This window comes from Haliotis rufescens, unplaced genomic scaffold (assembly GCF_023055435.1).
Source record: "Haliotis rufescens isolate VD_foot unplaced genomic scaffold, xgHalRufe1.0.p SCAF_10, whole genome shotgun sequence".
Taxonomy (NCBI): Eukaryota; Metazoa; Mollusca; class Gastropoda; order Lepetellida; family Haliotidae; genus Haliotis; species Haliotis rufescens.
This window is the reverse complement of record NW_025963780.1, coordinates 40,231,116-40,258,324: the sequence shown is the minus strand read 5'-3', so window position 1 is coordinate 40,258,324 and position 27,209 is coordinate 40,231,116. Positions and strand designations below refer to the sequence as shown.

The window sequence follows — 27,209 nt, the reverse complement described above, 5'->3', positions numbered from 1 at the left end:
TTTGTAATGTATGCCTTATACAGTTTATAGTATATGCCTTACACAGTTTGTAATGTATGCCTTATACAGTTTGTAATGTATGTCTTACACAGTTTGTAATATATGTCTTACACAGTTTGTAATGTATGTCTTACACAGTTTGTAATGTATGTCTTACACAGTTTGTAATGTATGCCTTATACAGTTTGTAATGTATGCCTTACACAGTTTGTAATGTATGCCTTATACAGTTTGTAATGTATGTCTTACACAGTTTGTAATGTATGCCTTATACAGTTTGTAATGTATGCCTTATACAGTTTGTAATATATGCCTTATACAGTTTATAGTATATGCCTTACACAGTTTGTAATGTATGCCTTATACAGTTTATAGTATATGCCTTACACAGTTTGTAATGTATGCCTTATACAGTTTGTAATGTATGTCTTACACAGTTTGTAATGTATGCCTTATACAGTTTGTAATGTATGCCTTACACAGTTTGTAATGTATGCCTTATACAGTTTGTAATGTATGTCTTACACAGTTTGTAATGTATGTCTTACACAGTTTGTAATGTATGCCTTATACAGTTTGTAATGTATGTCTTACACAGTTTGTAATATATTCCTTATACAGTTTGTAATGTATGCCTTACACAGTTTGTAATGTATGCCTTATACAGTTTGTAATGTATGCCTTATACAGTTTATAGTATATGCCTTACACAGTTTGTAATGTATGCCTTATACAGTTTATAGTATATGCCTTACACAGTTTGTAATGTATGCCTTATACAGTTTATAGTATATGCCTTACACAGTTTGTAATGTATGCCTTACACAGTTTGTAATGTATGTCTTACACAGTTTGTAATGTATGCCTTATACAGTTTGTAATGTATGCCTTATACAGTTTGTAATGTATGTCTTACACAGTTTGTAATGTATGCCTTATACAGTTTATAGTATATGCCTTACACAGTTTGTAATGTATGCCTTATACAGTTTATAGTATATGCCTTACACAGTTTGTAATGTATGCCTTACACAGTTTGTAATGTATGTCTTACACAGTTTGTAATGTATGTCTTACACAGTTTGTAATGTATGCCTTATACAGTTTGTAATGTATGTCTTACACAGTTTGTAATGTATGCCTTATACAGTTTATAGTATATGCCTTACACAGTTTGTAATGTATGCCTTATACAGTTTATAGTATATGCCTTACACAGTTTGTAATGTATGCCTTATACAGTTTGTAATGTATGTCTTACACAGTTTGTAATGTATGCCTTATACAGTTTATAGTATATGCCTTATGCAGTTTGTAATATATGTCTTACACAGTTTGTAATGTATGCCTTATACAGTTTATAGTATATGCCTTACACAGTTTGTAATGTATGCCTTATACAGTTTATAGTATATGCCTTACACAGTTTGTAATGTATGCCTTATACAGTTTGTAATATATTCCTTATACAGTTTATAGTATATGCCTTATACAGTTTGTAATATATGTCTTATGCAGTTTGTAATATATTCCTTATACAGTTTATAGTATATGTCTTATGCAGTTTGTAATATATTCCTTATACAGTTTATAGTATATGCCTTATACAGTTTGTAATGTATGCCTTACACAGTTTGTAATGTATGCCTTATACAGTTTATAGTATATGCCTTACACAGTTTGTAATGTATGCCTTATACAGTTTGTAATGTATGTCTTACACAGTTTGTAATGTATGCCTTATACAGTTTATAGTATATGCCTTACACAGTTTGTAATGTATGCCTTATACAGTTTGTAATGTATGTCTTACACAGTTTGTAATGTATGCCTTATACAGTTTATAGTATATGCCTTATACAGTTTGTAATATATGCCTTACACAGTTTGTAATATATGTCTTATACAGTTTATAGTATATGCCTTACACAGTTTGTAATATATGCCTTATACAGTTTATAGTATATGCCTTACACAGTTTGTAATATATGCCTTATACAGTTTGTAATGTATGTCTTACACAGTTTGTAATGTATGCCTTATACAGTTTGTAATGTATGTCTTATACAGTTTGTAATGTATGCCTTATACAGTTTATAGTATATGCCTTACACAGTTTGTAATATATGCCTTATACAGTTTGTAATGTATGTCTTACACAGTTTGTAATGTATGCCTTATACAGTTTGTAATGTATGTCTTATACAGTTTGTAATGTATGCCTTATACAGTTTGTAATGTATGCCTTATACAGTTTGTAATGTATGTCTTACACAGTTTGTAATGTATGCCTTACACAGTTTGTAATGTATGCCTTATACAGTTTGTAATGTATGTCTTACACAGTTTGTAATGTATGCCTTATACAGTTTATAGTATATGCCTTACACAGTTTGTAATATATGCCTTATACAGTTTATAGAATATGCCTTACACAGTTTGTAATATATGCCTTATACAGTTTGTAATGTATGTCTTACACAGTTTGTAATGTATGCCTTATACAGTTTGTAATGTATGTCTTATACAGTTTGTAATGTATGCCTTATACAGTTTATAGTATATGCCTTATACAGTTTGTAATATATGCCTTACACAGTTTGTAATATATGTCTTATACAGTTTATAGTATATGCCTTACACAGTTTGTAATATATGCCTTATACAGTTTGTAATGTATGTCTTATACAGTTTGTAATGTATGTCTTACACAGTTTGTAATATATGCCTTATACAGTTTGTAATGTATGCCTTACACAGTTTGTAATATATGTCTTATACAGTTTGTAATGTATGCCTTACACAGTTTATAGTATATGCCTTATACAGTTTGTAATGTATGCCTTATACAGTTTGTAATGTATGCCTTATACAGTTTATAGTATATGCCTTACACAGTTTGTAATGTATGCCTTATACAGTTTGTAATGTATGCCTTACACAGTTTGTAATATATGCCTTATACAGTTTGTAATATATGCCTTATACAGTTTGTAATGTATGCCTTATACAGTTTGTAATGTATGCCTTACACAGTTTGTAATGTATGCCTTATACAGTTTGTAATATATGCCTTATACAGTTTGTAATATATGCCTTATACAGTTTGTAATATATTCCTTATACAGTTTGTAATGTATGCCTTATACAGTTTGTAATGTATGCCTTATACAGTTTGTAATATATGTCTTATACAGTTTGTAATATATTCCTTATACAGTTTGTAATGTATGCCTTATACAGTTTGTAATGTATGCCTTACACAGTTTGTAATGTATGCCTTATACAGTTTGTAATATATGCCTTATACAGTTTGTAATATATGCCTTATACAGTTTGTAATATATGCCTTATACAGTTTGTAATATATTCCTTATACAGTTTGTAATGTATGCCTTATACAGTTTGTAATGTATGCCTTATACAGTTTGTAATATATTCCTTATACAGTTTGTAATATATTCCTTATACAGTTTGTAATGTATGCCTTATACAGTTTGTAATATATTCCTTATACAGTTTGTAATATATTCCTTATACAGTTTGTAATATATTCCTTATACAGTTTGTAATGTATGCCTTATACAGTTTGTAATATATGCCTTATACAGTTTGTAATGTATGCCTTATACAGTTTGTAATATATTCCTTATACAGTTTGTAATATATTCCTTATACAGTTTGTAATATATTCCTTATACAGTTTGTAATATATGCCTTATACAGTTTGTAATATATTCCTTATACAGTTTGTAATATATGCCTTATACAGTTTGTAATATATTCCTTATACAGTTTGTAATATATGCCTTATACAGTTTATAGTATATGCCTTATACAGTTTGTAATATATTCCTTATACAGTTTGTAATGTATGCCTTATACAGTTTGTAATATATTCCTTATACAGTTTGTAATATATTCCTTATACAGTTTGTAATATATTCCTTATACAGTTTGTAATGTATGCCTTATACAGTTTGTAATATATGCCTTATACAGTTTGTAATGTATGCCTTATACAGTTTGTAATATATTCCTTATACAGTTTGTAATATATTCCTTATACAGTTTGTAATATATTCCTTATACAGTTTGTAATATATGCCTTATACAGTTTGTAATATATTCCTTATACAGTTTGTAATATATGCCTTATACAGTTTGTAATATATTCCTTATACAGTTTGTAATATATGCCTTATACAGTTTGTAATATATTCCTTATACAGTTTGTAATATATGCCTTATACAGTTTGTAATGTATGCCTTATACAGTTTGTAATATATTCCTTATACAGTTTGTAATATATTCCTTATACAGTTTGTAATATATGCCTTATACAGTTTGTAATATAATCCTTATACAGTTTGTAATATATGCCTTATACAGTTTGTAATATATTCCTTATACAGTTTGTAATATATGCCTTATACAGTTTGTAATATATTCCTTATACAGTTTGTAATATATGCCTTATACAGTTTGTAATATATTCCTTATACAGTTTGTAATATATGCCTTATACAGTTTGTAATGTATGCCTTATACAGTTTGTAATATATTCCTTATACAGTTTGTAATATATTCCTTATACAGTTTGTAATATATGCCTTATACAGTTTGTAATATATTCCTTATACAGTTTGTAATATATGCCTTATACAGTTTGTAATATAATCCTTATACAGTTTGTAATATATTCCTTATACAGTTTGTAATATATTCCTTATACAGTTTGTAATATATGCCTTATACAGTTTGTAATATATGCCTTATACAGTTTGTAATATATGCCTTATACAGTTTGTAATATAATCCTTATACAGTTTGTAATATATGCCTTATACAGTTTGTAATGTATGCCTTATACAGTTTGTAATATAATCCTTACACAGTTTGTAATATATGCCTTATACAGTTTGTAATGTATGCCTTATACAGTTTGTAATGTATGCCTTATACAGTTTGTAATATAATCCTTATACAGTTTGTAATATATGCCTTATACAGTTTGTAATGTATGCCTTATACAGTTTGTAATATAATCCTTACACAGTTTGTAATATATGCCTTATACAGTTTGTAATGTATGCCTTATACAGTTTGTAATATAATCCTTATACAGTTTGTAATATATGCCTTATGCAGTTTATAATATATATGCTATTACAGTTTGTAATACATATATACGATATACAGTTTGTCATATATATGTTTTTTACAGTTTGTAATGTATGCCTTATACAGTTTATAATATATATGTCTTATACAGTTTATAATACATATGCTATATACAATTTGTAATTTATGCCTTATACAGTTTGTAATATATGCCTTATACAGTTTATAATATACGTCTTATTCAGTTAATAATATGAGCCAAGACTCAAAACACTCTGGAGTGATCACAGCCTGGGTCCAAATCACTTTGGTCATGAGCCTCTGACACCCGCTTGGCCTGCAAGCCGGTCAGGTACTACCCCCAGCCGGGTACAGAATGGACGCGTTAACTTAAGGGTGGGGAGACCTGGTTTGTATTTGTAATACAGGTATAAATTCTATGTTTGTCCAGGGTACGGCTGGTGGGGGCGTGTCGAGTAACCGTGATCTAACATCATTTCTATAATTATAACATTGTAAAATGTCCCTGCCGTTATAAAGACAAATATCGATTGATCTTTATTGACAATTAGTGCTAATGAACCAGAACAATGTTTGTCTCACCTACAGTCACTCATCTCACAACTACATGCACCTGCGGTAGATTATTGCATAAGGCTTGTCAGCAGTCAGTAAGTGACACGGATTCACATAGTCAATGACATGTAGACTCATTTTTGCAGTGCGAATTCAAGACTGCAAAAGGATATTGTGATTTGGAGAAAAAAAACTATTGTCACCGTCAGAGTTGGATATATCGGCAAGATAAAATCATGATACCGCCAAAGTGAACGGAGTAAGTACGATCGATGCTTCATCAGCTAATATTCTAAACAAGGAAATGTCTCACAAATATAATTTAAAGTACCGAAACGCGAACAATAAACTAATAGAAGAAATGGCATGTTTCACATCGTTTTCTCACCAAATAGTGAACTCAAATTGTGATATACATGGCCTTTGTCACATTTCCGTTATTTATTGAAAGAGGAATATATATACAACGGTGTTACTATCTATAATTGTGCAAAGTTGTAGGTACCCATGCGAAAAGCACTTTAAGGTCTTTGCCAAACGGTTTATAAAGTTATGTGGCGTGCAAACATGTTGCTGTAACCAAATATAACCATATCCACATTCATAAAATATGTCTTTAACTGTCCAGCGTCAAATACTATGCCAAAAGGTAGGGGACATTGGGAATCATCAAGACATAACTTCTAATCTATATCGTATTGGCAAATGGAAATGTTAAGATCATATCTGCTGTAGGCGCAGACATTAAATGGGTTCTAATGGTTGGTGTGATGAGATGGTAGCGCACTACGCCACTAATATCGGGGAAAACCAACCAGACATGCATGAATTCTTCGAGGCGTGCTCTGATTCAACCAATGACAGCTTGTTTCACTCATGAGTGGGGACAACACCGAGGTCATTGAGGGTGGTGAGTGGCGGGTGGCTTTTGACGTTGACGTACACGTCTGCCAATGACGTCCCAGACGTGTTCAATGGGAGGGAGAGGTCAGGACTGAGTGCTCGCCAGGGCATGACATGGATGTTTTGCTGCTGGAGGAATTAGGTCATTATCCTGGCACGATGAGCACGTCAATTATCTTTAAGATGAAACGTTGCCCAGCACGTTGTGGTGCAATTATGTCCCGATAGCATTGACCTGTGACTGCCAAGGACAATATGGAGCCCAGTTCGGCCAGTCAATGTGATACGACCCCATACCCTTTTTCACCCAACACCCAAAACGATCATGCTGTACGGCGTTAATGGCCACAAAACTCCCAATAGGACGTCTCCAAACTCGACTCATTCGGTCATGGAAATCGAGAGTGATCCTCGATTCGTGAGAAAACATGACCAACGTCGATTATCCCAGTGCTGACGTTCCCCACACCGCTGGCGTCTCTGATTCAAATTACGTGCATTAAGTTGTGGGATGACACGTGGACGTAGTGAGCGCAAATGTGCAGACGATTTCGCACCGTCTGGCATGTACTCTTATCCTGTCGGGGCGGTCAGGTAGCCTAGTGGTTAAAGCGTTCACTCGTCACGCCGAAGACCCGGGTTCGATTCCCGTCATGGGTACAATGTGTGAAGCCCATTTCTGGTGTCCCCCGCCGTGATTTTGCTGGAATATTGCTAAAAGTGGCGTAAAACCACACTCACTCACTCTTATCCTGTCACTTATCTGAGTGAGAGTTTGCAACCGATATCTTAATGGAAACGTTCTGCTAATCTGGGCTGGAGTTGTTTCCCTTGGGCGTCCAGAGCCGCGTCGATCTTCGGCGTGATGTGTTTGTTGCTATCAGGCCCACAAGCTGCTGATGGCAGATTGAAATTGAGATTGGGCAACAATATTCTCACGTGTGCTCACCAATTACCTGTATTATTTGACAAAGTTTATCTTCTTGTAAAACATACGCCTACGTATTTATTAATTAAATGAAACAACTTCTTCAGTTTTTTTCCCATACAACGCCTTTTTTTCTTCTATTGATAAGTTACCACCGTTTTTAAACACTAACTTTGTTTTGTCCATATTTACAGCGTTCAGTACGGTGATCAATGCTGTGCGGGGCTGATGGGAGAGCCAACAGAGATGGTGGCAGCTTAATGATGCAGGGGGGCGGTCGGGTAGCCTAGTGGTTAAAGCGTTCGCTCGTCACGCCGAAGATCCGGGTTCGATTCCCGACATGGGTACAAAGTGTGAAGCCCATTTCTGGTGTCCCCCGCCATGATATTGCTGGAATATTGCTAAAAGCGGCGTAAAACCATACTCACTCACTAATGGTGCGGGTTTTTTTCTCACAAACTGTAGAATAAACCTGATGCCAAGTGCCGTGACAACCCAGAGTTATTCTGATGAAATCCTACGGCCTACACAGTTCTCATACTTTTGATATTGTCATGTTCCGCGTAATGTTTATATATTGAACACATGTCAACTGTCGTCCTGTGTCACTGTTGCAATGTGTCATCACTCATCAAGCGTCTGGGTGTGCAGATCAAGTCGCTTTGCTTTTTTAATGAACATAGCTGAATAAAGATCAAGCTGACCTGGGTTTTTATGAGTGTGCAATGGGAGTAGTATTTTTTTATCACGCATAATTGAGCGGCGGAGGAAATTGAGATACGAAGCCATTTTTATCATTTCACGTCGGAATGAAAATTCAGGGCGGGCGGGGTATGGAAACACCTGATGCATTAATAAACTAGCGGGCAAAAAAACCGCCACCCAATAAATAATGGTTGTCATTGTGCACCCCTGGGACCAACTTGGACGCAGGCCTCGGAAATACCGTTTTTGAATAATTGTTTTTTTTATAATAATATTACATCAACTGTTACTAAATTTTGCGTCTGTTTTATTTAAGACCAGAAAATTGTTTGGTTGCGTTTCTTTTGCCCGTTAGTCTATATACTAGCAGAAGAAAAGTATTAACAAAATTAAATTTATTCTGAAATTAAATATGCATCTTTCAATACATATTCTCATCACGAGTGTCTTTGTCATATGGGAAATATCAACTTAGTCTCAGTTATTTTTTTTATATTCGCATTATAGGTGAGGTGAGGTGAAATGGGGTTTAACGTCGCGTCCAAGATTATTGCACTTATATAGTGACGTGCATCACAAGACCAAGGAGCGTCCATTCCAATTTGGAATGATATGATATACATATATACAAAACAGGATATGCATTTAATAAATATTTACCATAATATGGATTTCCGAATATATAAACGACTTCAACGTTGATATTTCAGACAAAAACTTTTAACGTTCAGGGGAAAAGGGTTTGCTTTCACAAATGAACATTTGTTTTCAGCAATTGACAATCAAATCAAGCCAAAAACACGAAAAATACATATATATGGTTGGCGACCGTCATTATACATCGAGGGGGAAAATTCGTCTGCTCTAACTGCCTTCACAAAAACATTCCAGCCCTTAATTACCGAGGCAGCTGTGACGTATTAGCATTACATTCGCTGCGTTTGCAGCATATAAGATGTGTAATCTGTGGAGTAACTAAAGTAATATTACGTCTGAAATCTTACTTGCATGGTTGTTTTAATAGAAAACTTCGTGGTTTTATGACGGGAGATCAGACGAACCGTGAAGCAGGGGCATGCGACGTAATTACACCTAAAGGTGATAGAACCAGGGTTTTGTCTCTTCAACTGGCTAATTGACGGGATTGCCTAAAAGTCGGACCGGGCCGGGCCAAGACGGGCCAAAGTTGTATCGGATAATTACTCCATTATCGGCGACCATACCTATATATCATTGATGCAACACACACACATGACATAAATGAACAATTATCAACCATGAACGTGCACCATAATTAAGTGATTCGGAGTAAATCGCTTGAAAACCAGAACGTGGAGCTGTGTGTAAGCGTCGCTGATCTAGGTAACATGTAAAAGGGCAATCGTTAAACGAAATAGGATTTGAAACGTATCAAATATCCAAGGTACTTTTAACACCTTAATTACAGGCGTTAATTGGTGTTAATTAACCGGAGTGTAACAGTCGTTACCTCCTCACCTGAACCACGGCAATCCCCTCGTTCTTGGTGCTGACAGACTGGGATGAGCGAGAGGTACAATGTCAGTACCCGAGGGCCTTGGATGAATTACCGTAGATCTCCCAATGAGCACAAAGAGTTTTCTTTCGTTGATGACTGTTTATTCAATCACATAAGATTGATCACCAACTTCTAGTCACGATGGTTTATGGACTTTATCCGCGAAGCTTCAGTCCTGGCCGAAATACTGGAGGTGTAGACTGGTGTTTTTCAAGAGTAAGGTCGAGATCGTGGTGCTCAATTGGGATCCTCCAGTCTCCCGAACCTTGGGTCTCCCCGTCTTTTTACCCCCCAGCTTACGTCCGGGTCTTACCCATTTTTTCCTATTTCATTGGTCAAACACCTTTCTCCCCTTACCTTAGGTCATTCTTCCCCACTCTTCTCTAATAACCAGAACCCTATTCGGACTTGCCATCATGTAGCTTCTCACCCTTTTGGAATTCGGACTATTTCCCTCCCATACCATATATGTCCAAAGTCCCTGACGTTCCCGTACCTCCCAACTCTATTCTACCCCTTTATCTATTACCTCATCTGTTGATCATTTTTCGTTTATGTATAGCCCTCGACCTACTACCCTCACCCCTGGATGCTCGTGGTCAGGCATGCTCCCGTAGTCTTCAACTAACCAGAGCTGCCTGTATTATATATATTCCCGACTTACCGACCCCAACTCCCCCTCTTGATCTTTTATATAATCAGTATGTCTCTTAATGCTTTATTAATTACTTTAATTATTTGTTAAATATCTAAATATATATTACACTTTTATGCCTATAATACGACCCCCGTTCTGGCGAAGAGTGTGTCCCCACACTCTGAGATGGTGCACATTCTTGTTATATTATCTGGTATATATTCCCTCTTATTTCTATGACCTATTGATTTAACTACCCTTTAATTATCTAAATATGTATTACGCTTTCATGCCTATAATACAAATACTTCTAGCTATCGTGATACAAATTTCCATCTGTCGGCATAGCGTTTATCTTTATAGGACAGTACTATATCTAAGTAAATACCACTTAATAATGTCACTGTTCATCGTATTTAAAGCAGACACGTTGGTTAAAGTAGACCTCTTCTCCCCATACTCTCAACAGTCTCACAAGTGTTCGGTCCGACTTGGCCCGGGCTGTCAAAATCAACTTTAAACACACATATGTATCATCAAATGTGTTTACATCTATAGAGATCTAACTATATACCACTTTATAATGGCACAGTACATCGCATTGAAAGAAAACTGATCCGTTAAAGTCAAACACTTTTACTGTATTTTCTTAAGAAAATCTTTGTTAGAGGTGTTCGTTCCGACTTGACCTGGGCTGTCAAAATCAACTAAACCTCACAGATGTAACATCAAATGGTTTCACATCTATCAACTAGTATAATATCTACCTATATATCACTTTGTAGTGTCACAGATCGCGGTATTTAAAGAAAACAATTGCAAGGCGCTCAAAGTGAAGCCCTTTTCCCTCTCCATTCTCAACATAGTCTCCATCAAAAGTGTTTGGCTTGTGTTGGGTCCGACTTGGTCCGGGCTGTCAAAATCAACTTTAAAATCACAGATGTATCATCAAATGGGTTTACATCTATAAATTTGTATTATATCTGCCTTTATACTACTTTATAATGTCACAGATCGCGGTATTTAAAGAGAGTAAGGAGCTCAAAGTGAAGCCCTTTTCCCTCTACATCTGTCAGAAGTGTTTGGCTCAATTCTCATATTGTTTCCACATCATTATAATACACTTGTTTTAAAATAAACTTGTTATAATGTGCTTTCTCTGTATGTTGATTGTACTTATGTGTTTTGCACTTATTGTGCATATATTTTGAAGTTTGTTATAGTGTAATATTGCCACTGTTTCGTCATGGAATGTTACGCAATACATATCTCATCTTCCACATCTTTGTTGTATGATAGTTTGTTACAGTTGTGTACGGGGGCACGGTTGGCCAAAGTCGCCTTATGCGCTGCAATTCGTTATGCAGGGTGGTGTCTCTTGGGCACGCCAGAAACCTATGACAGTGTGTTCGAATCCCGGTTCGACCCGATTATGTTGTCAGCACTATACCCGTGCTCATGGGTCTCACAACAGTGGTGAACGTCTAATACCTGCATCACTTCGGGCTTTCCTTCCACATCAAGCTGACACGCCGTGATATAACTGGAATTATACTATTCAAAGCGGCGTTAAACCCAACTCACTCACTCACTACTCTTGTGTACGGTTCCGTTTGGTTAACTGGGTTTGTGTTGTGATTACTTCCGGCCTAAATTTGAAGTATGTTCAGAAGAATGTTACTATGTTCAAGCCAAACATCGTGAATATATCATGCAACCGAATTATTTTTCAGGAGAATAATTGCAAACTAAGGGCCAACATATTGATTTCCCATGTATCCAGAAGCAAAGAACTTATACGGGTGTATAATCTCTACAGGAAGTTAAAACAACTGTCAATACAATAAACCATGCAGAACCATAAACCGCCGTATGAAACGGTATGAATCATATTTTACAAACAGTGAACTACTTGAAACTGTGCTCAAATCTGCACAGCAAGCACCATACATGTGATTGTTAAGACAGCTTATTACAAATATTTGATATCAAACCCGTTGTTTTACATGTGTTGTTTGTTGAACAAAGCCATGCTTCATAGAAACCTGGGATTTAATCGTGTTGAACAATAAGTTGCAATAGCAGTGTAAAGGGAGAACGACTGAGTGCGCGTTACATGCTTGACCTTAATTCATTCCTGGAACCATTCTCGCTCTCTGCCTGAATAACATACGATACATTGCAAAGGTAGTGCGCAAAAGAGCTATTCGGGTAAGGGAGATTATCACTCAGTGATACAGCTTGAATAAGATACGATGTACAGCTTTGCAAGGTCGCGCTTGATAAAGCTCTATACTACGCATACATCTAAAGGAGATAATCGCTCAATGCGCAATAGGTAGATTTGTTAGTAAATTTATTGAACCTAATAAAGTCGATATATTTAATATCATAGATACAAATATGAAATTTTTGAGTCCGATAGTCACATGTTGTCGTTGTACAAAGGCATTGAAAACTGTTCATTGTCATGTCACATAAGGCAACAAGGGTGCGCTGAACTCAGTATCTCGTGTAACCACCCTTGGCAGCAATCACGGCTCAATCACCAGCTGTCAATATACAAAAGAGAATAATACATCAAGATGACAGTTTTCATGTAAAGATTAAGTTTTTCTGAGCAAATTAAAGATACATATATCTAGATATTGTACATATCTTTAAGTTTCTTAGAAATACTTAATCGTTACATGGAAACTGTCATCTTGATGTATTATAATGTATTGTATATTGACAGCTTGCGATTAATTGTTACCAGATGGCTCCAGCTGGGGTAGCGGGAGTAGTGCACTTTACCGGGCGCCCTCTACAGATCGAATTAGCGCTGTGGGCTCGAACGCTCTGCTCTAATGATGTCCCCTGGGAGGTGAAACATGATAGTGGTATATCTATAGATAGAGGTGTAGTCTTGAATACATGGAAAGATGAATACAGTTCTCTATTCCCTGAGAGTACATCTCCTAGTTTTGATGATGGTCACTTCCATAAGATTTGTGATGAGTTGGCAAATAACCAGGTGAGAGTGGACTGTCAGTTTGATACCCGTGACCTAGATTCACCGATTACAGTGTCGGAAGTTGTTCGTGCAGTTGCACGAGCAAAGCGCTGGAAAGCAGTTGGTTTTGACCTACTCCCGGCTGAGGCCCTAAAGAACGATACTTGCATCGATATCTTATTTAGAATGTTTTCCTATTGCTTTGATAACAAGGTATATATGCCCCGACTCGTGGCGAACAAGTTTGATTAACCCAATTAAAAAAAGTGACACTGATCCCCGCGACCCGTTGGGCTACCGGGGTATTGCTCTCCTGTCCGTGCCTTGTAAGATTTATTCTGATATATTAAATTGTCGTTTTAGTAATTGGCTAGAGGTAAATAACATACTGGTAGTTGAACAAAACGGATTCCGATCAAAGAGAAATACACAAGAGCACATTTACAGCTTATTCACAGTGATAAATAATAGGAAACTATCAAAACAATCGACATTTGTGTGTTACATTGATGCTATGAAAGCTTTTGATAAAATTAATCGTAAATGTCTATGGTATAAACTTATGAAAATCGGTGTTAACGGTAATTTTCTGCAAGCAGTCCAGGCAATGTATGACGATACTTGGTCATATGTTAGAGTAAATGATCACCACACAGACCGCTTTCCAGTAGACTCAGGTGTACGCCAAGGGTGTGTTTTATCACCAACTTTGTTCTCTGTATTTATAAATGATTTAGCTGCTGAAATTAATAGCTTACACTGTGGTATCCACCTGGACACTGACATGCTGAGTATCCTAATGTATGCTGACGATGTTGCTCTCGTAGCACCTGACGAGCACTCTTTACAGCGGATGTTAGACTGTGTAGCAAACTGGTGCGCACGTTGGCGCTTACTTGTCAACATCAAGAAAACTAAAGTTGTGCACTATCGTCCCAGTTACATTAAAATGTCCGATTTTGTTTTTACAATTGGGTCTGACCAGGTTGAAAGTACTCACGCTTATAAATACCTAGGTGTTTGGCTACAGGAACATCTTGATTTGAATTTTACAGTTAAAGAAATAGCTAAATCTGCAAATAGGGCACTTGGTGTTATAATTTGTAAATTCAAAGCAGTTGGTGGTTTAGCTTATAACATTTTTACAACTTTGTACAATAACTTGGTCCAGCCTATCTTATCTTATGGATCGGCAATTTGGGGAACTAAGGAATTTAGCTGTATAAATGCTGTCCAAAACCGAGCGTGTAGATTTTTCTTAGCAGTCGGTAGAAAGACTCCAAATTTGGCTGTCCGTGGTGAAATGGGCTGGACATCCTCATTTACAAAACAAAAGATTGAAATTCTTCGGTTCTGGCGCAGTTTGCATGCTGCAGATCAATCCCGAATGCTGAGTATTATTTGCAGATGGTCAGTAAAATTCCGTAGATCCTGGAATAATACAGTTTTCAACTACTTTGTCAGTTTACATTTACCAATTTATGATCTAAATAATATTTCTACTGAAGAGTTTAACTTGTCTAAAGTATGTCTGTTATCCTTAGACCATTCTGATTGGTTACATGGACTCTGGAACGATACGGGCCAGGTAAATGGTAATAAGTTACGTACATACAGATTATTTAAAGATTCTTTATCAGTAGAACCCTATGTCAGTTTATTGATGAACAGATGTCAGCGCAGTATATTAAGTAAGTTTCGCTGCGGCTCACTGCCATTAGAAATAGAATTGGGAAGATTCACCCGCCCGAAAACACCGCTTACTGAACGTATGTGTAAATTTTGTAATTGCAATGCTGTTGAGGATGAAATACACTTTTTTGCTGAATGTTCTCTCTATACAGATTTACGCTATGATTTATGGAATTTAGCTTCTCAATCAAATCCAAACTTTATACAGATGTCCGCTGCCGACCAGACCGTGTTCTTTATGCGGAACAATAAGGTGGTCAGACCCCTAGCCGCGCTTCTTCACCACATGTATGAGCGAAGACAACTGTGTCTTTCGTCTCTACAAGCCTAGTTCCATGTATCTTAGTATCAGAATGTTCTGATAACTGGTGATAACCGGTGATAACTGGTGATAACTCATTTTTATGTATATTTCTCATTTTTACTCATATGTATGTGACGTCCTGCGTGTCTCGTAGGCCATAATGGCCGGACACTGTACACACTATTTGTGTATTTTTATTGTCACTGCTGTACAGTGTGTGACACGAAAATAAAATAATCTTCTTCTTCTTCTTTCTTCTTTCTTCTTTCTTCTAATGCGTTGATTAGCCGACGCTCTACCACTGGACCACAGGCGCTATCACATGTAATCAGTGCTCGTTTAACGGGTCATTAGAATCCCCATTGTCGTGCATGCGTAATTCAGTAAACGATGAATTGCGCATGCGTGTGACGTCACGTTCCGCTCTCCCATTCATCTTTGTAAGTTTCCCTAAGACCGAGAACGGGTGTTTGATCTTAAAGATGTGTAAGTTTCTCTAAGACGGTGAACGGGTGTTGGATCGTGAAGCGAGAGTCACCAGAGTGTGAGGCACGGTAACGGTATAACGAGACAGCGGTGGCACTATAGCGCGGTAATTGAGCGGATGGTAGAGCTCGGGCTGCGCCCGGTAAACTGCATTGTTGCTCATAATTTCTCATAATTCTATTGAATGGTTCTGTACATTATATCAATGTTTATTTGTACAAAGCTGTTTTATGTATGTACAGAAGTGAGACATGAATAAATTATTGTCTGTCTACAATGTATACCGTACAATTAAACCGATTACACACAGGAGCTTCACTTTGAGCTCCTTGTTTTCTTTAAATACCGCGATCTGAGACACTATAAAGTGGTATTTAGGTAGACATAATACTTGTCTATAGATGTAAACACATTTGATGTTACATCTGTGATGTTTAAGTTGATTTTGACAGCCCGGGCCAAGTCGGAACCAACACAAACCAAACACTTTTGATAGAGATTATGTTGAGAATGTAGAGGGAAAAGTGCTTCACTTTGAGCACCTTGTTTTCTTTAAATACGATGTACTGTGACATTATAAAGTGGTATACAGGTAGTTAAATATTAAGCTACAGATGTAAACACATTTGATGATACATCTGTGTGTTTAAAGTTGATTTTGACAGCCCGGGCCAAGTCGGAACCAACACAAACCAAACACTTTTGATAGAGACTATGTTGAGAATGTAGAGTGAAAAGGTTCGTATTACCAGCTGGCCCGGCCCGGCCCGGCCCGACTTTTCTTGGCCCGACTATTAGGCAATCCCCTAATTGACCGTACATATAATTGGTAAATATATTCGTTTTGACACCCGTGTTCCATGCGCATCCCGGCTCATAAGCAGAATACAGAAAAATGAGGCCCCGTGATCAGCGGAGCGTGAACAACATGGATGCCGCCTTTCGGCCGTACCGAACAGTCAAGCTGCGACCTCGGAACTGCTCACCCGATTGAATCCAATTGCAAGCGGAGACAAGATTTCCTTCCCTTACCCAAACATGATCGTTGCTTAGAAATGTTCAAATCTATCTTCAGTAAATCATGAAATTAATGCGAGCATGACATTTATGCGAAAAATGCGATCGTCAGTCCCTCTGATTATTTTAATATGTTTCATTTCATCATGATAAAAAAGTTAGTCACTTATAAGGTTACCACGTTGAAAGTGGAAACGATCGTTAACAAAAACAACAAAATGTATTCTCTCATCACTCAGCCTAACAGTGATATAACTGCAAATAAAATAATCAAGTGCGCTAAAGTATTACACATGGTGGGTGGAGGACCAGGGGCACTTTGAGTTTGACAGGTGTCATCAACTGGTCAAGTAACATCACGGTTTGTATATTCACGTTGATTACACAGTCTAGACTGGCGCCAACTAATCATTTTGTCAGCATTTAAATCGTTGCATTCCTGGCTCAATGATTCATTTGACGAAATCTTGTTCCCTGTTTTGAATTACCGTCAGATAGTTCCAGACGGATTATAAAATTTCCAGTCCTATGTGTTGCGCATAAATCTTGTACGAACACTTATCAAAATTCATTTATACCTAGTACTATTATGTACATATGTAAATTAGTTCAAATTATAATAATGAGGCCCTCTATTCTCGAAACGGTCTTTGTTCTACGACAACCGTAAGTCGGTATGGGAAAACAAAATATTTGTTTAATTGTTCAAAGTTCATAGTCAATGTCATATGGTTATAGACAAGGAAGATAAGAAATTAAATATAAAGAGTAGCCACTTTAAATGACAGAAATTCTGTTAGTTAAATTTGCTCATGATTTGGTCTTTTCGTGGTAAATAGTGCCAAAATACTCTTAATTATTTACTTTCATGTCATTACTAATCTCACATAAGGTCAAAAGTTGTACAACGTTTAACAGATATGATAATGACATGTTGTATCCAAACATATCCAAACAAATCCAAACAAATCCAAGCTTGGAAATATGACCTTGACAAATTTTGGAATGGTCATATTTCCATTTGGAATGGTGGTATTTCCAAGTTTTGGATTGTTTGGAATGGATGATATTTTGTCCAGTGCATGTACGTGTGTGTGTTTGTGTGGCTGCTTGTACTAGTCCGGACTGATGCCGATTGATAGTGCTAGCTCACTGAGATACCATGCCGCAGTTTAACATGAATACCCCACTCAGACACAGTATACTGACTCCGAGCCGACCAGTCCTTGTTTAAGCCCCTTAATGCCGACCGCCAGACAGGGTAACAACAAGTACCATCTTTTAACGACTTTTGGTATGACGCGGCCGGGGATCGAACCCCGGACCTTCCGCTCTCAGGGCGGACGTTCTACCACTAGACCACGGAGGCGGTCATCGCATTATAGTATAACTCAAGGACATTATTAACGAATTGTATTCGAACTGTTACAAAAGAGCGCTAGAATATATGTAGTAAATGAATGAATATTATGGTTAACCCTCTGGATGCCGTGTTTTTTTTCTGACGCATATTTTCCTAAAATCGGAAAAGTGAAGGTTGTGCGAGAATTGCGCTTACACGGCACTGGATCTACCCCTGGCTATAAAATTACGCAGAGGTGGAGAATATTAAATTTCCTATTTGATGGTGTAAAGTGTACTGCAAATATTAAACCGGTTTGAAAAATACACTTCTAAGTGTTGTCCGAGAATTTATTCTGGGTTGAAAAACAGTAAATTTCTCCGCTTTTAATGGTACATCGATAAAAGTACTGTGCGACGATTTTTTTTATTTAAAAGCTTTACGGAAACTGTGAGCGAACAAAATACTGCCTTATATCTGAACGACATAACTACATATCAAATGGAGTTATATGCGTATGTATAACGACATACATTCAATGCCAAAATAGCATGCCGTAAATGACGCAAACTGATTTTTCTCAATGACGTCAAAAGGCGACAGAGAGGTTACACACGTACAAAGAAAAGGGGGCATAACTCCGCTATGCTTAGGACTAGTTTATTGTAGTGTGAGTACGTGAGTTGGATTTTACGCCGCTTTTAGCAATATTCCAGCAATATCACGGCGGGGGACACCAGAAAAATGGGCTTCACACATTGTACCCATGTCGGGAATCGAACCCGGGTCTTCGGCGTGACGAGCGAACGCTTTAACCACTAGGCTACCCGACCGCCCCCCCATTGCAATGTTTTCCACTGTTCTCACATACATGTACCTCATTTCTAGGGCTGCAACGAATACACTATGAGGCGATTCATACCACGAATATAGGGTAACTGATACGAATATTAATTCACAATTACAATAACAAGTCAGCAGTTAATGTAGTATTTATTATATTCAGTGAAACAATAACATCATAATTTATTTGACATGGTTTGTTAATTATTAATAAATTATACATTTATATACTGCACTTATCCAGGTACTAGTATCTGCTCAAATGCGACAATGGCGAGTGACAAAAATACTATCAAATTGAATATTATCAGAGTGCTGTCATTGAAAGAAATCTATGCATATAATATGTTGTTTTGGATATTTTTAGGTACAGGGTATGTAAATATACATGATAGCATATTCATAAATATTCGATTCCAGTGGCCATGAATAACGAATTCAATTCATGAATGGTTACGGTTCGATTCACCGAATACGCGAGTGAATCGTAACAGCCCTACAAACTACTGGCTGTTTATTAAGTCCAATATTCTGGAAGTTTGACCAAGCTTTTTTATCTGATATTTAAAATTCCAAACTAAGTGCCTCATGCAAACAGATTGGTGTAAAAACTAAAAAGGTATAATTTCCTTATATTCTGCATTATTTTAGGATGGCATAGATATGTTAAAACTTTTAAAGAGGGACAGTTAACTGACATCTGCTACAGATTTGGGGCTGAATATCAGCCTCTGAGCAGGTCTAGATTTATCCCTGGTGACATGCCCGACCCCATGTTCCAGATGCTTAAATAAAATGTATGTTATGATTCAATTATTACATAATAAAACCAATGTAGCAGTGAGGGGAAATAATGTACTGCTTTGATTTTATCAACGATTGTTTTATGTTTATTCATTAAAAAGACCCACTAACTCTATCCCTTTCAGGTTATATTGGTTTTACTTAGAGTACCAGACAAAAAACGTGGGCAATGTAACTGTTGACAATCTATTTATAGATATTCACTTGATTTTTAACTTGTTCTGTGTTTACGGTTTCCAGTACCTTAAAAAGCTTCCATACACTTAAATTACGATGGAAAGTAAAAACAAAATTTAGTTAATCCACCCTTGGATGAATAATATATTATTGACATGCTGTAAATTGACAATGTAGTATGCTCTGCCTGATATGAGTGCTTCGAAGTGCACGCTTCTAACTTTCAGCCATGGTGACTTCCTCATTGACCGATACACCATTACATCGGACTTGTGACTCACTCTCACTCCCGATATGCAATTACAACTAAAATAGAACCAAAAACAGATCATGTATCACTCTCTTTAGATATTTTTGACACACGACTGGTAACAAAGCATCCTGAGCCAAATTCATCGCCCGCGCATTCAAGTTTCGCCGGCTGTGACGCCAGAGCGAATCACCAGTGTTTGTCCCCCCTAATGCCTTAAATGTTATCTATTCCATGTAAGGTATACACAGACATCCTAAATATGAGGATTCAATCGTGGTTAGAAGATAATAATACATTAGTAGAAGAGCAGAATGGATTCAGACAGAATCGCAGTTGCATAGGTCATGTTTATGCACTTTACAACATCATCAATGTGAGAAAGTCCACTAAAAAGTCAACATTTGTGTGTTTTGTTGACATAAAGAAGGCATTTGACTCTGTTGACAGGCAATGCTTATGGTTCAAGCTTATGAAGTGTGGTATAAAAGGAAAAATTCTTCAATGCATACAGTCACTCTACAACAATGTGCAATGCACAGTTAAATTAAATGACTTGTATACAGATCCATTTGATGTGAATTATGGTGTTAAACAAGGCTGTAAATTATCCCCAACTTTATTTTCTATTTACATCAATGATCTTGCTGAGGAATTGAAAGGTTTACAATGTGGAATTGAAATAGAGAACTATATGTTATCTGTTCTCCTATATGCGGATGACCTAGCATTAATCGCCCCGGATGAAGATTCTCTACAGAAAATGCTATGTATACTCAGTGAATGGTGCAGAAAGTGGAGGTTAGAAATAAACTGTGAGAAAACACAAGTTGTGCATTTCAGACCCAAGTCTACAATCATTTCAGATTACCAGTTTAAATGTGGCTTAAATGTTGTACCATATACAGAGAGCTATAGATACCCTGGCATCTGGTTGAATCAACATATGGACATGCATAAGACTGTAAAAGAACTTAAATCTGCCAGTAGAGCACAATCTGCATTGTACACTAAATTTAGAAGTTGTGGTGGGATGTCCTATGAAGTGTATACCAAGTTGTACAATACCCTTATCAAGCCTGTTTTGTTCTATGAACTGGTATATGGGGGATTAACAAATACAGGGAGGTGCAAGTCATCCAAAACAAAGCTTGTAGATTGTTTCTAGGAACCGGTCAAAATGCATCTAACTTGGCGATTCGCAGCGATATGGGATGGTCATCAAGTGATGTGGATCAATAGATAGAATTATTTAGACAATTCTTCAGATGTGAATCAATGCCAGATAGCAGAATTCCAAATATTATTCATAAGTGGGCAATGTATCAAAGTAAATCTCTTGATAAAAGAACTGAAATGCTGATACGAGACTTAAATGTGGATGGGATTATCAGTGACAGTGACAATAACAAGAAAAAAGTGAACTTACTTAAGGATATCTTGAAAGAGAAAGATAGTGAATCATGGTGTAAACAAGTGTGGGATGATGAGAACAAACCAAATGGTAACAAGCTAAGGACTTTCAGACTTTTCAAATTTGATGTGAATGTGAGCCACTATGTGAAATGTGTGAAGCGAAGGGATTATCGAAGTGTTTTATCTAAGTTTAGGTGTGGTAACCTCCCTCTATTAGTCGAAACAGGCCGCTATTCCAAGCCACCTATTCCTTTAAATGATAGAATATGTAAATTTTGTGCAGAAAAAAATAATTATGTTATTGAGGATGAATCACACTTTTTAATAGATTGTTTTGTATACAGTGACCTGAGATATCAACTACTACACAAGGCAGCTGAATTAAACCAAGACTTTTATTATTTTAATAGCATTCAGCAATTATCTTATTTGATGCAAGAGGTGATTTTACAGCCGCTTTTAGCAAACACATTATACAGCATGTATAGAAGGAGAGTGCATCTCTTCTAGTCTTAACATTGCATATAATATTTTTATTTTGTGTTTTATATTTAATAATGTTATATGTTTTAAATGCTTTTAGAGTGTCTCATAAGCCCTAGAGGCTGGATATTGTACTTTTAATGGCAACTTGCTTTTGTTTAAAATGTGTTTTATGTACAATATGTGACACTTAAATAAACATTTTTTCTTCTTCTTCCTAAAACGAGGACGGCAGTTTGTGGGCGGGGCTTATCGGTCGGGACTGGATCGGTCTATTGATAGTTTAGCGTGTATCTTAATTGGACAGGACACGCATCTGTTTGGCATCAACATACGTAATGAAATACCCAAAAGAATATTTCAAAACAACCAAAATTATATTCAATATTGGACATATATTTGTTCATTACTATGTTATTATTTCTCTTCATCTCGTCTCAGAATTACACAATAAAAGATGCAATGAAAGCTCTGGAGAAATGAAGTAAACAGTTTAATATCTTGTGATCACAATATTGAAAAAAGAATGAACCCATTGATTATATATTGCAAAACGAGAGGAATAATTCGTAAATAGTTTGTGACTAACGCGCACCTGGCGAATCGTTAGATATCACTGTTCTGTGTATCAAACGACATGAAAAACAATTCCAAGACCAAGACAATTCTTTCAGAAATGTGTGCATATATTTTAACGAAAAATATTATTGATTTTGGTAAGGTAATAAATTCAGTTTTAGTTATAAAATGAAATGAAACGGCTGTTCATGGACATTGGTTGTATCAACTTATAATATTGACTATTACGCATCCCAAGAAATACGTACATGCGGCAGTTAAATTTCACTTCATCTTGTCCAAAGGAATAGACTAGAAAGAAATATCGTATTCGACATTAAAAACCTATCAATAGTTATGTAAATAATGTTCAAACAAACAGGAGATTATCAAAGGTTCGTCCATACATGTTGTGGCCTATATTTACGTATGAGACAAATATCCAAAGTGAAATTAATTGTGTGAACAAATGTATAAAAGATATGCAAAATCTACATCATAACTGAAGCAGTACGCGAGATTTTACGAGGGGGCTTTCGTTGATTCAGGGATCGTACATACATAAATGTGACATGTAAGTAATCAGAAACGTTCTGACAATCTATGTACTATTATTTGTTGTTATAATTTTCATTGAAACAAACCGAAATAGTCAGAAGTTCCGATAAATACCGGTGTCGTTGTGCGTGATTTTGCGTCAGTTATGGCGTCACACAGGACGGTAACTTTGACAATTTCTGTTGTAAATATCAAATCATTGCAATGTATCTATTTTAAATTCCCTAATTCTTCCAACGATTCTGACCGCCTCCGTGGTCTAATGGTAGAGCGTCCGCCCGGAGAGCGGAAGGTCCGGGTTTCGATCCCCGGCCGCGTCATACCAAAAGACGTTAAAAGATGGTACTTGTTATTACCCTGCCTGGCGCGCGGCATTAAGGGGCTAAAACAAGGACTGGTCGGCTCGGAGTCAGTATACTGTGTCTGAGTGGGGTATTCATGTTAAACTGTGGCATGGTATCTCAGTGTGCTAGCACTATAAATCGGCATCAGCCCGGACCAGTACAAGCAGCCACACACACACATATAAGTGCAATAATCTTGGACGCGACGTTAAACCCCATTTCACATCACCTCACCAACGATTCCAACGATTCTCTGCCGATGCATATTCTGAAAATGTTGAGCCAATATCTTGAACGAATAGAGTGAGTGAATGAGTGAGTATGGTTTTACGCCGCTTTTAGCAATATTCCAGCAATATCACGGCGGGGGACACCAGAAATGGGCTTCACACATTGTACCCATGTCGGGAATCGAACCCGGGTCTTCGGCGTGACGAGCGAACGCTTTAACCACTAGGCTACCCGACCGCCCCTGAAAGAATAGATGAATGGATAGCTCAAAATAGGAGAAAATGCTACACTGTGTAAAATCTGTATTTTGCTTTGTTTACATTTCAAACAAATGCAGTTTTTCGAGCACAGCGTTCGTTTTCACACCTAACTTTGATTTCATCCAGCCACTTTGTACTGGTGACAAAGACCATTGGTCATTTGATTCTAAAATGTATGAGGAATTCAAGGATGTGTGTATCGCATCTAAGTTTGAAAAATACGTGATGTTACAGGCGCCTCATAACCGGTGTACCTGAAACGTGATTTTGTAAACACTAACCAATATGGCAGAAAGTTCACTTCGGCGTTGGTGTTTGCGTATTTTCCAAAGCATACTAAACGATTCTAGGGTTATCGGAGAATGGAATGAACATTGGTGATTTCTTAAAAGACAGATACCCGTGATCACTAATATGCTTTTTTGAAATTCATTTCTCCCAGTAAATATCCGATATTTAGATTTAAAAACATGCTGTAAATAACGCCGTTAGTGGTGATTTTGTAATGTAAAAAATGGCGATATTTACGATGTACCTAATTTTCAGAGGTCATTTTCAGTACTTTTGCTTGGCCTAAAATGTCAGTGGATGATATATCAGAACAGTGAATTCCCCACATTATTCAAAACTGTGAAGTGTATTTGTGTGGATGATGTATTTTGAATTTTATTCGACTGCAAAGTGATATATGTTCCTGTGGCATCCATGGGGTTAAATAATATATATATAGAATACTAAACTCGCTCCCGTGTAATACCAATTTTATGTCTGGTGTCCCCCGCCGTGATATTGCTGGAATATTGCTAGAATCGGCGTAAAATCATACTCAATAACTCACTCTATGGCCTGATGTTGTATGTATTTAATGCAAGTGTTTTATGTCTAATGTGTACGCATACAACATGTGACACATAAATAAAATATATTCTTCTTTTTTTCTTCTCACGGGTTACAAATTTTTTAGCAGTCGCTTTTTATAAGAAATATGTTTAACAACATGCTTACCTTCTCTGAGTATTCCACCAGCTGGGGTTGTCATAACATTCCGAAATAGCAAGTTCTGTCACGGCATTCCGAAACAACAGCTAGCTACACATCTGTTCTGTCATAACTGCGACGCATAATACACCAACATACGCTGTGAACGCGCTCTTGACATTAGTAATTTGACCCCGTAGTCCCAATCATTTGAATGATAGCATTGCATGACAGCGTGGAAACACAACACTACGGCATGTCGTCTTTTGTTTCCTGCTGCAAGTAACAAAGGCCGCGAGTTTTATCAAATCTTGACTCGCTAGTAGTTTAGATATGATTTATTGTTCGAATACAAATGCCTACAATAGATTGTATGAGGCTTGCAAAGACTTCATAACTGTTTACGTTAATGTGGTATAAACGTACACAACCAGTGCGTATACTTTAAAACATTTTAAGTCCATTCTTATAACTAAACACGTCAATAATAACTTCCAAGGCTGCTTATTTATTAATCATTAACACGCACAAACAAACAACAATACGAAATCAGCGACTTCGTTCACCACAAAAGTGTAACTCAACCCCCACTTGTTATATTATCAGCCAATCAGATCAGAGGTCCGTCGGGTGAAGGGACTACTGGTAGTCCAGGATACGTTGAACCAACTCACAAAACGCATTTGAGACAAGTATGCGGTGCACAGAATCTGGGCAAAATATTTGTTTTGTTTACAGGTAGAGAGGGCGTACGTATGTTGTGCACGTGCAGGTCATGACGATGAAATTGACACAGCTCTCGCTGACACATCACATCAGCACGTACCATTATAAGCTACAGAACTCGTTGTCAGCCGAGACAGGACACGCACATATCCAGCCGGGGGTAGAATAGCTCTTCAGGAACCAATGCTCGTCGTAAAAGGCGACTAACGGGAACGGGTGGTCAGGATCGCTGACTTGGTTGATTCATGTCATCGAACCCAAATGCGCGGATCGATGCTCACGATATCGATCAGTGGATTGGCTGGTCCAGACTCGATTATTTACAGACCGCAGTAATATAACTGGAATATTGCTGAGTGCGGCGTAAAACAACAACCAACCCACCCGCGGACCACCAACAACCCCTTTCTTTAGAATGGTATGCGCCAGTGGGTGGACCTCATATCTAGTTATACGGGATTAATTAACAGGTCACAAATCAGCTTATCCTGGTGTAGCAGTAATTACTTGCGGTTAATAATACCATGAACACTGTTTCTGCGATTGTGAAACCGGTGTCCCACGCGTATCAGGGAAACAAACATGTGGCAGGTGTTTGTAATATAATCGGAGGTAGCAACAAGTGCAGTTGCTGCAGTGTGCGAGCTTAGCCTCAATTTTGTAATTGATATCTTTTCCCGTAAAAACCAAGCCTCGTTCTCAAGTGCGACCTACAAACAGTAAATACAATTTGCTAGCAGATGACATATTCACTCTATAGTCTCTGTCAACTGGAGTTTTTAAACAGAGGTTTCTACTGAAACAACTTTTTTGTACTTTTATTAGCTTTCCATGTTACAAAATATATTCACTGGATATTAATGCTTTTCACCTGGATAATAAGGTTTATTCATTTCATGATGAGGATCATCTTTTTTTAAATTGTCCCAACTGTATGCATACCTGACAAGGACGACATTGGCTACCATTATGTTACGATGTCTTACATTTTTCTCAGGTGGAATGCCATTATTTTTTCTTTTGTTTCTATTTTTTCTGACTTGTTGGATGGCATAAATGCACATATATTCACAAGATGCAAAATTCTACTAGCGTTTAAACTTCTATATAATATTAATGCATACACAAGCCTTATTGGTATAAATGTACTCTTGATATTTTCCACTTGAAAATTCATTAGTTATTGAGGTGCCAGAATTCCAATATGTTCATACCTTTCTTGACAAATCTCCAGTGGTGTCACTTGGAAGTCGCATCATGATAAATAGTTAGTAAGAGACTGGTATTCCAAGTGAGTTCCAAGAAAATAACAGTTGAAACACACAATTTAGCCA

At 36.9% G+C, this 27,209-nt stretch overlaps 1 protein-coding gene across 2 annotated transcripts in view; it reads right to left on the bottom strand.

Annotated features, from left to right (window-relative positions):
* LOC124127204 overlaps positions 1-25,306 on the bottom strand; it is a 39,315-nt gene extending 14,009 nt beyond the window's left edge. For both annotated transcript variants that reach the window (XM_048390581.1, XM_046490654.2), the window contains exon 1: positions 25,177-25,306. The gene's annotated coding sequence lies outside the window, so the exon portion shown is untranslated. The remainder of the gene's footprint in view (positions 1-25,176) is intronic.
* Positions 25,307-27,209: the final 1,903 nt, after the last annotated feature.